The sequence below is a fragment of the Haemaphysalis longicornis genome, unplaced genomic scaffold (assembly GCF_048455015.1).
Source record: "Haemaphysalis longicornis isolate Haplotype H1 unplaced genomic scaffold, Haemaphysalis longicornis Haplotype H1 scaffold_12, whole genome shotgun sequence".
Classification (NCBI taxonomy): Eukaryota; Metazoa; Arthropoda; class Arachnida; order Ixodida; family Ixodidae; genus Haemaphysalis; species Haemaphysalis longicornis.
The window spans coordinates 60294252-60305088 of NW_027526225.1; positions in this window are offsets into that span (position 1 = coordinate 60294252).

The window sequence follows — 10837 nt, forward strand, 5'->3', positions numbered from 1 at the left end:
CCGGTCAAAATTTTCTTTATGTTGACGACATATGCATTTGGTGTTCAGGAAGCAACCGCCGGATTTCACGCGCAAGGCTTCAAAGGGCCATCAACTCAATGGCAACCTTTCTGGCAGCACGTGGCCTCGAAATATCGGTGGAGAAGTCTGCTGAGATAGCCTTCACTAGGTGTGATCTCTCGGTATTTACTTAAATTCGGAGGCGTTCCTATACCTCACAGTTGACAGTCACAAATTTGTAGGAGTGACCTTTGACAAGAACATGACGTGGTCGCCACATATACGGCAACTGAGGCGCAAGCTCGCGTCGTATGCACAGATATTTTTGGCGCGGGAGAATGCTCGGTGGCGTCTCTCATCAGGCTCTACAATGCACTCTGCGAGGGCTTGCTTCGCTACAGCCTACCTGCCCTCCAGCCTCCCACAAAAACCAACTCACGGCATCTAGAAGGCTTACAAGCCGAGGGGCTTCCTGTGTGCCTTTGGGTGCCTAAAAATACTTCCACCCTTCGGACTCTCAGGGAGAGTAGGGGCCTCTCTCCAACGGTTCTCTGCCAGCAAGAACTCCTTCATGCACGCTTGCGGTTTGTGATCAGGACTGTCGACCACCCGCTGGCTCGTGACTGGTAAGCTGAGGTACGTGCTATATTACCACCAGTGTACCAGAGCCCACCAGAGCATACCAAGCCACCATGGACATTTGCCTCCTGGAAAATTACACTAACCGTTCCCGGCATCCAGAGCAAAGCTAAGTTGCCTCACCCTGCTCCGAAATTCTTCACATTGCAGCACATTACTACTACATACCAAAATTACACTCACATTTTCACGGATGGATCGGTGATGGATACATCATCTGCCATAGGAATATGAATCCCGTCAATCCGGACAAACATTACCGCAGAACTACGTAACATAACTTCGTCCATGGTCACTGAACTTACTGCCCTGCGTGCTGCATTGAAGCACATTTTAACTGCTCCAATTCCGGCATGGGTAATCTTTACCGACTCTCGAGCAGCCCTTCAGCACCTGATGGTGCTGCCAGAGGAGCAGCTTGCTCAAGAAATTAATGATCTGCCCACGTAGGGAATAAATAACCACCACGTCATTGTTCTACAGTGGCTGCCATCGCACTGTGATTTGGCTGGAAACGACGAAGCCGACACAGCTGCTTGCTACATTCGCGCGTTTCAGCACAATTATTACTGCTGTGCCTTTCGCACGGCGAGACGGAGCGACTCTGGTGTCATCGGTTGCCAAGGCCTCTGAGCGATTGCTGTGGACCGACCAAAATAAGAGCTACGTGTCGTTACACACAATAGACCCAGAGTGCCGATTTGGGATGCCAGGCGGTCTCTGCAAGTGAGATTAAGCTGTCTTGCATCGCATTAGGGTCAATGTGGCTTACACTAAGCATTTTCTTTTTAAACTTCGTCCGGCTTCCTCACTTCTGTGCCGACCTGTATAGTTCGCGAGGACCTGAAACACATACTGTGCGCATGTCCTCGCTACGAACTTGAGCGTACCACTTGAGCTTTCTCTGGGCCTTCCTGTGTCCACCCAGACCTCTTCGAAGCATCTCCTTGGGCCCTGGCTTACAACAGGCTTGGCAAATCACGCAACAAAGGCGCTCTTAACGTTCCTCCAGAGCACTGGACTTGACAGTGAGCTATGAACTCTCGGACAAATGACCATATCGCCTGATTGTGTGCGTGCTTTTCGTGTGCGTCTGTGTGTTGGAGTATTCATGTGTAAGTGAGAGTTCATATATTTTCATCACGCCTTCACCCCTATTTTGTGTAGCAAGTCGGGCGCTTGGCCTGGCTGACCTCACCTGCCCACTAAAAATGTTTTTCTCTCTCTCTGAGCGTATGAGGCTGACTCTTTCGATTCCCCTTATCTTATCTTTCAGGCCAACAAATTTGGATTACGCAAAAAGGGATGTATCTAATTCTATTCAAGCTTATGTTTCTGATAGAGGTCGTTTCAATCGTTAAAGAATGCTTAATTATTCAGTAATTTAGAGTTTTAACGATGTGAACTTTCATTTCATGCCCTTCTTTTTTTCTTTGAAATAAATGAATCTTTCAAAGTCCAGTCGAAGTATAATCAGTGCTTTAGCCCTGGCCGATTCCCTTTTGTGGCCACGTGCGAAAAACGCCAAGAGCACCATCACCATCATCATCATCACCAAATATGACCTTCTTACATTAAGCTTCTTTCCGGCCAATCTTCTGCTGCGCCCACGAAGCCGATGTCAGCGACCACAATTACTGCAAAGGCTATTTACTAATAACGCACCTGCTACGATAATAATGATGGTTAACAGCTCCTTAGTGAATCTTCTGCGTCGAAGCTGATGATGATGACAATGACGACAACTGTTCTGGCTGCTGACTGCACGCTACCCCGAAAACGAAGGCAGCAAATACAATGATGTTCATTTTGACTCTTGGATGATCTGCGTTGCCGAGGGCGGCAAGTGAAAGGAGCATTCAAACTAAACTACTGGAAAAAAAATGGGCATAGAATTATTGTGGGTTCGGGTGGGCAAGCACTTTAGATTAGTTAACAGTTAAAGTTAAAGTAAAGTAGTCACTGAAGAATGGTCACTGAAAAGTCACTGAAGTCACTGAAAAGAATGGTAGACAACTAACTGGTGCGTGTTTCCGGCGATTAACTACAGCGCAAAAACTTGGAGACTTGGATACCTTGGAGACTTGGAGACTTCAGAGAAAAGTCACTAAAAAGTAACTGAAAAGTCACTGAAAAGAATGGTAGGCAACTGACTGGTGCGTATTTCCGGCGATTTACCACAGCGCAAAAACTTGGAGACTTGGAGACCTCGAAATATAACGGGGGTCAGCCCAACAAGGCATAGACAGAAGGATGGTAAGACTAAAGCTTATGGATACAGTGAATGATTGTCGTGGATTAAAGAGAAAACTCGGATGGATGGCATCCTAATGGAGCACTGATATGCAGTGAAATTCACCTTCCTTGTCGGCTTGTCCATTTACAAGACGGCAGGAACAAGCAACGGCGCAACGCCTGAGAGACAGATCGAAGCCAGTTTACGGCGAATCGCAAAGCTAAAAGCTAAAGCGGCAAGACTGCAAAACCCCTCGACTACACCAGGCACGTTTCAAAGCGCTTCAAGATGTCCCATGTGCATTACCAACTTGCCCAGTTGTCACTTCTTATACATGTCTATACATACATACATACATACATACATACATACATACATACATACATACATACATACATACATACATACATACATACATACATACATACATACATACATACATACATACATACATACATACATACATACATACATACATACATACATACATACATACATACATACATACATACATACTGTTACGTGGCGACAAGATAAAGATGATCCGAATATTGAACGATGGAACAGCTATGTATTTACATGGATGAACTATGTACAAGCGGCCATGACAGCTCAAGCTGAGCTCGTGCCACGCACCACTTCACCGTCGTCGGCGTGGATCCCGTGGAAGTATGTGCCAGCGTCCTTTTCCTGCTTCCTGTAACATTTACGCCTCGTCAAAGGCGACCGTCATCCGTGTCATTCACCGTTCCGGCCGGAAGCACACTGATGCTCACGCCCTTCCGTGCTCACCAGTGTCTGCTGACATTTTCTGCCTTGCCACCGCGGATACTGACACAATTTTGTCGTCCCTTGACGTCACTAACATGGCGGCTGAGCAACGCAAAGATCCGTGGGTTACTTCTATCATTGTCTTATTGTCCGTTACAGGCGCGTCACTTCGGAGAGGATCGCGAGCTCTGCGCCGCCAAGTTTCACTCTTCGCCCTCCGTGACGCGTTGCTCTACCGGCGCAACTACCTCTAGGGCGGGCGGAAGTGGTTGTTGGTGATTCCCAGTGCTGTACACGTTCCTCTAAAACAGGAAAAAAAAGCTCGTTCCTCGTTCCTTCCCAATTTTGAAACGAGTTCTCGTTACAATTTCCTTTATTGCGAAAGTAACGCGTTCCAGTTCCACTTCGAATAATGGAATGTGTCCTTACATTAACGTTACATTACATTAAAAAACCCAAAGATTTGTACACAACGAATCACCTGATCCACACTCTCACCCTCACTCGAACTCCCAGCTATTCATCAAAGCACAAGTATAACAGTGGCTGAAACCGACAACTAAAGCAACTCTGAACGCTGGCCGTCGACCTTCGGGCGGCCTCTCTCAGGTATCGTCCATACGGCTCGCGAGGAAATTATGCCCAACAATAACGAAATTTCTCTCCTTTGCCAACTGGACGCGTTCAATACGAAAGGACCTGGAACTCCGAGCGGTCGACCCATTCCCGCCGGATCGGCGACAGACCGCGCCGTGACGAACTGCGCGCGTACTCTAACTTCGAGCAGGACAACATCCCGAGACACTGCGGTGCACCCAGCTCTAATGATAGCCGGTGACTCTTCGAATGACCTCCCAGAGAGCGCAACTCTCTCGACAACAACGCACCCGCGCCTCGCGCGCACTAATGCGGTAACTACGGTGGTTTCACAGGGAACCTGCAGCGCCGCTCGGACTTAACCTTTTTCCAGCACGGAACAGTTCTATCGGCCAGACGCGCATCCTGGCCTCCCCAGACAAACGATGAAAGGTGAAAAGCAGTCTCGCGGCTGCGCTATTCACCCGTCGAACGCCGCGTAAGCTCACCCGGCATGAAATCAAGCTCAAGCTGCGGCCCACTGCGTGGTTATTCTCCTGCCTTTGACCTTCCAGGAAGCACGTTCCACTGATTGGCGGGCCAGCTTATAGGAAGAGAAACACAGTAGCGACTTGTGGGTTTTTATACTCGAGCCCTGGCATCAAAAACAGCCAAATCCTAGCGATGTAACGTTTAGAGAGGAACGCCGTTCCTGCCGTTCCTTCATAAACCTAACGAGTTACCGTTACAGTTCCACCGACCCTTCGTGGAACGGTGGCGTTACTCCGTTCCTCCAAAAAGGAACTAGTTCCAGGAACGCCGCTCCTTGGAACGCCCTTCCGTACAACACTGGTTATTCCTCGCCGTTTGCGCGCGCGCCGACATATGCGCTTGCTTACACATGGATCCAAGTTGCACTCATACCGGCGTCCTAAAGACGTGCGAGCGGCTTCGCTTACGGTACTATTGGCGCGGCATGTACACCTTCGTGCGCAAGTACGTCCGCTCATGTACAGAATGTCAACGCCGCAAATCACCGCAATCTCGATTGACCGGCCAGTTGCAGTTTCAAGCCTGTCCAGCAAGGCCTTTCGAGCGCTACGGCATCGACCTTTATGGCCCACTGCCATTAAGACAGCCGGAAACTGATGGATTGTAGTAGCTGTGGACCACCTGAGCCGGTACGCAGAACCCGCAGCGCTACCTGCTGCGACAGCACGAGACGTTGCCTGCTTTCTTCTCCGTCACTTAATTCTTCGCCACGGCGTGCCTCGGGAACTCTTGAGTGACCAAGGACGGGTGTTCTTATCCGACGCTATTGAAGCCTTAGTCGCGGAATGCCATATTGTTCACCGGACAACTACGTCATACCACCTTCAAACAAATGGGCTTACGGAACGCTTTAATGGTGCCCTTGGCGACATGCTATGTACGTGTCTTCCAACCTGTCGAACTGGGACCTTGTGTTGCCCTTTTTCACGTTCGCCTACAATGCGGCGACGCAGACCACCACGGGGTTCTCGCCATTTTTCTTGTAACCCGTTCGTTTACCTCGGCCGATCAACAGCTTCAGAAACATCGTCGTGACGATTTTACCAACGCGCCGACATATGACCCCGGCTTACTTCTGTGGCTTTGGGTCCCTTGCCCAACCCCTGGCCTCTCTCCGAAGCTCGTAGCCAAGTACCATGGACCGTACCGAGTCGTTGAGCGCGCATCACCGGTCAACTACCTCGTGGAACCAAGCACGTCGACCTCGAATCTTCGCTGGCGCGGACGTGAGATCGTCCATGTGCAACGGTTGAAGCCTTTCGGCGACCCTTTAGTTCTGTCGTCACCTTCGCCGAGTCGCCAGGATGGCTCCTTTTGGACGGGGACGAATGTAGCGAGAATAATGGGCACATGTGACCATCAGGGTATGTGCCGTGCACAGGTATCAGCCATATGGAAAAGTAGTCCAATCTACCTTTGATGGTATGCTTTCACGCCGGTGTCAGCAGAAGAAGCACCGCAGGAGACACTTTAGCGCGTGAAATCGGCCATCATCTGGACGCTCAAATCTACGCTCGTCTCACCTCTCCCCCGTAAATAAATCCCCTGAACTATCTACGGGAGCCTCGAATGTCTCCCTTACAATACATACACACACACATACATACATACACACATGCATGCATGCATACATGCATGCACATACATACATGCATACATACATACATACATGCATGCATGTATGCATGCTTGTCTACATACATACATACATACATACATGAATGCATACATACATACATACATACATACATACATACATACATACATACATGCATACATACATACATATATGCATACATACATACATACACACATACGTCCATACATACACACATACATACGTACATACATACATATGTACATACATGCATACAGGCATGCATACATATTAATTTATTGATTTATTTTCCTCAAGGGCCCCTAACAGAAGGTACATTACATGAGGGGTGGGTATACAAGACATTGGCAAACTCAAAATTGGATGTGCAACACAATCAAACAATACAAATTGTAGGATATAGCTGAAGCGGAAGAAACAATAAAAGGGGGTGGGAAACAGGTACAGTGGTCTGAGGGCGGTGGAAGAAGCCATTTTGAGGTGGTAAAAGATACCACTTCAAGTACAAATAATTAACAAATATACCCGCCGTACGCGGAAGATAACACTAGGAACCATTATACAAGAAATAGCACCGGCGGTCACAAAAAAAAAGATTAAGAACGTTCGTAGTTACCTGGAAATTTATTACGGTTCAAAGATGGTTGTCAGTGATTTTTTACAGGTTTCCGCATCCTGAATGCCAAAAATGGTGTCTGGTAGGGCGTTCCATTCCTTAGTTGTCCGAATAAAGAAAGATTCTGCAAATGTGGTAGCTTTGGGGCAAGGGTATTGTACCTGCATAGTGTTGCAACAACGATCAGAGAAATGGGGGCGTGGGGTGACGTAAATTCTCGGTGGGGATGCGTGATAGAATTTGTGGAATAATGCGAGTCGCGCAGCTTTTCGGCGGTGACTAAGAGGAACGAGTGCGGCACGTTTCTTTTCTGTTACACCGGTGAAAGATGAGTAATCGGAAAAGGCGAATCTGGCAGCGCGGTTTTGGATGGCTTGTAAGTTTTCGATGTGATAATTCTGGTGTGGGTCCCAAACTGCTGCGGCGCACTCCAGTTCCGGGCGTATTATTGTGGTGAAAGCTAATATTTTTAAGTGGCTGGGAGTAAACTTTAGGGTTCGAATTGAACATCCTAAAGATCAACCAGCTGCTGAAATGACGTGATTGATGTGGAGGGTCCATGATAGGTGACTTGAGATATGCATTCCAAGGTATTTATAACAGGTAGTCGATTGTAGAAAACTGCTATGTAGGGTGTAGTTGTACGAAAACGGATTAGTACGCCTGTGAAAAGAGACTCATCTACATTTAGATATGTTTAAACTCATCTGCCACTTCTGGAACCAATTTTGAACGGCTGTGAGGTCTGCTTGTAAAGCAACTTGATCTGCATGGCTAGGGATTGTTGGGTAAAGAACACAATCGTCGTCGAATAATCTCATATTATTAGTAATACAGTGTGGAAGATCGTTTATGTAAAGCAGGAAAAGCAGGGGGCCAAGTACCGTTCCCTGGGGAACACCAGAGAGGACGGGAGAGATTTGAGATCTAGCTGTATGTATGGCGACGAACTGTTTTCTGCCACTAAGAAAGTTATTAATCCAGGACAAGACAAATGGGTCGAGGTTAAGCAAAGAAAGTTTGGTCGTAAGGCGGTGGGAGGACTTTTGTCAAAAACCTTGTCAAAGTCGAGAAATATGGCGTCAGTTTGGATATTACGGTCAAGGTTTGTGTGCAAGTCATGAACGAAGGAAGCAAGTTGCGTTTCACACGACAGGCCTCTACGAAAACCATGTTGGGAAGGGTAAGGGTGAACATATATACATACATCGGATCATTTAAGAGAGCATGTAAACAAAAAATAAAAAAATCCCAAATGGGTATGCACATATACATCGCACATGCGCACGCACACAACACGCACACGGAAGGCGCCTCTGCCTGATTTGAAAATTAATTTTCGTGAATGATCCTGAATAGCCACGCAATAAAATTTAGCGTTGTCCAGTGGACCTCAGGAGAAATTCTGTTGACAGGGACAAGCGATATAAACGAACGTGTTGATCAGAGATCGGTACCGTGCACGTTCTCATATCGAACGTGGCGTTCCTAACGAAAGTGCCCTAGATGAAAGTGCTGTGCAGAGGTGAGGCGTACATCTTGTTTACTGAACTTTTCTACGGCTGCGACCGATTAAAATTCTTTAGCCATTATATAAGAACATTCTATTAATCGCGAGGTTCAAAAATATGAACCACAGATCGGTATGGTCTTTTTGACACTACAGTAGAAACGTCCATTGCTGGCGACGTCCATTGCTGGTTCAGTTCAGTCCCTCTCGTGCAAGTCAAGAAGTTTCTTTTCTTTCGGACTCAACCAATGCTTCTACGAAGGCCATTTTGCATCAGTAAATCTTCTGAAGGCTACGAACGTCGACATCGCTAAATTTTACGATCGGGGGAGTCCAAAACTACGGCAAATATCGTTTAATTAGTATTCCGAAGTTTGTTATTTCTATTACAGATGCCTATTAAGGAAAACAACAGCATTCTCTGAAAGTTTGACCGTCCCGCGTAAATGACACCTGTGGTACTGAGCACCAAAAGCCGCATAAAAATTTGGCAATAACAACTTTATAATGAATATTTCTTTGAAGTCATAAGTACGTGATAATATTAAAGAAGAGAAAAATACTCCTTCTTCACGTTAATTTACTTAAAGCTTTGAGGTGGGGCGCTACGAAAACTGCGCCCGTATATGGCGGTGACTACAAACAAAAAGAGTGATTCGAACAGTAAAAATTTTAGTGTCAGCTAAAATTATTAGTTTGAAATAATTCAGTCACCGATTTTTATTTGTGATTTTTGCGCAAGTTGATTGATTGATTGATTGATTGATTGATTGATTGATTGATTGATTGATTGATTGATTGATTGATTGATTGATTGATTGATTGATTGATTGATTGATTGATTGATTGCTGCTTTCACACTATACCCATTATGGGCCGATCATTACTTTGAACTAATTCAGTCACTTATTTTTATTTCTGATTTTTTGCGCAAGTTGATTGATTGATTGATTGATTGATTGATTGATTGATTGATTGATTGATTGATTGATTGATTGATTGATTGATTGATTGATTGATTGATTGATCCTTTCACACTATACCCATTATGGGCCGATCAACACGTGCACATGTGTCTTTGGTGGGAATCAGCTTGAATAAAACAAACACAAAAGGAAGAGGGACATACACGACACACTGCTGTGTCGTGTACCTCCCTCTTCCAGCTAGCACAGACCAGAGCCATTCTGTGTCTTCGGGGTGTGCTGCTATGGGCCTGGAAAGAACCAAGTTTCTTGGCTGATTAACTACTGAAATATATGCAACGTGAGTACGCGCCTGAGCTGGGCAACTGTTCAGTGCGGCGTCCGACCCGATAGCGGGAACTTTGCCTTCAAAGGCTCTAAGACATCTTCAGTGAAGTTGGAGTTCTCATTCGCGGGACCCCGCACCCTACCGGCCTTGCTGAGACGACGTCATCAAGCGCCTCGGTGGCGACACTAAATGACAACCAGGCCGTCGTCTGCCCGTAACCTCCAGGGCGTCGACAGCGGGAGCGGCCTGTGCTTCCCTGGAAGAGGCAACGAGCGACGCAATCGAAAATGGAGCCGCCGCTTGAATCCCGGCCGCTTTATGCGCCGGGAGAAAGAGGAGGCACATCTCAGCGAGATGGGGGGGGGGGGGGGGGGGGGGGGTGCAGAAAGAGGAGCCCGGCCTTTGCGTACGCTGTGAAAGGCACGTCACACGCACGCTGACAGGCATCAGCCTTAACGAGCCGCGAATCCATTTTGCCTTCCTGTTGCAGCGGCAAGTGAAGCGAAGTGGGAACGAAACGGACCTGCGGAGCGGACTACCTCTGCCGAGCACTTGTGAACCGTCGGCCGAGACCACGAGGCAATTCGTTTTGCGGACTTCGTTCGGCAACCGAAAAAAGAAACTCGAAACTTTGTGAGGACGTCGCAGGCGTCTTTGAATTACTGTAACCACTCGTTATAACACGATTCCGGTACATGAACCTGACTTCGTTGTAAGCGGTACTTTGTTAAAAGCGGTGGTGATTTGATTTCCCTGCACTACACCTGGAACGGCGGCAACTCGGAATACAACGATGTCGTTTTAAGCCGGTTTTACTTTACTTAACGATTTCATTATTCAGTTCACAAAACAGTGGCTTGCCAATCCAGTCGACGACGCAAAAGGCGCGTTTCTTCCAAGGTACCGTGCAGTGAGATTTTCCTGTAATTTAAAGAACAAGAGGTTGCTTTATTTACTACAAAATACTCATCGCACTCCCGTTTGTTTTTCTCTTGATGACGACTGTGTTAACACAACAATAATTACGCACAGGGTTGTCCTAAAGCACCGAAGAGTTTCTTTGAA